This window comes from Morone saxatilis, unplaced genomic scaffold (assembly GCF_004916995.1).
Source record: "Morone saxatilis isolate NCDOM2014 unplaced genomic scaffold, NCSU_SB_2.0 Contig3, whole genome shotgun sequence".
Lineage (NCBI taxonomy): Eukaryota > Metazoa > Chordata > Actinopteri > Moronidae > Morone > Morone saxatilis.
Genome location: NW_023339873.1, coordinates 10,766,549 through 10,766,773, shown reverse-complemented (window position 1 = coordinate 10,766,773; position 225 = coordinate 10,766,549). Strand labels below are relative to the sequence as shown.

Here is a 225-nt window from a genome sequence, read left to right as displayed (position 1 = left end):
TCTCTCTCTCTCTCTCCTCTAAACACAGTGTGGAAACACCGGATGTAATTTAGTGACATTCCTCACCTGTAGCTCACACAGGGAGTGGTGTATGTCTTGTGCTGCCATTCATGGAAAAGCTGCTTTAAAACGTGCTCGTATCCAGCTAAAAGTAAAGACAAGTTTCGTTTTTAGTGTGATACGTTAAAGAAGAACTGCAAGATAGGGGAGGAGGAGGAGGGGGGG

General features: G+C 45.3%; 1 protein-coding gene across 1 annotated transcript in view; it reads left to right on the top strand.

Annotated features, from left to right (window-relative positions):
• The window catches only part of LOC118337009 (mitochondrial basic amino acids transporter), a gene marked incomplete at its 5' end in the record, with an annotated part of 6,591 nt that overhangs the window by 337 nt on the left and 6,029 nt on the right, over nt 1–225 (top strand).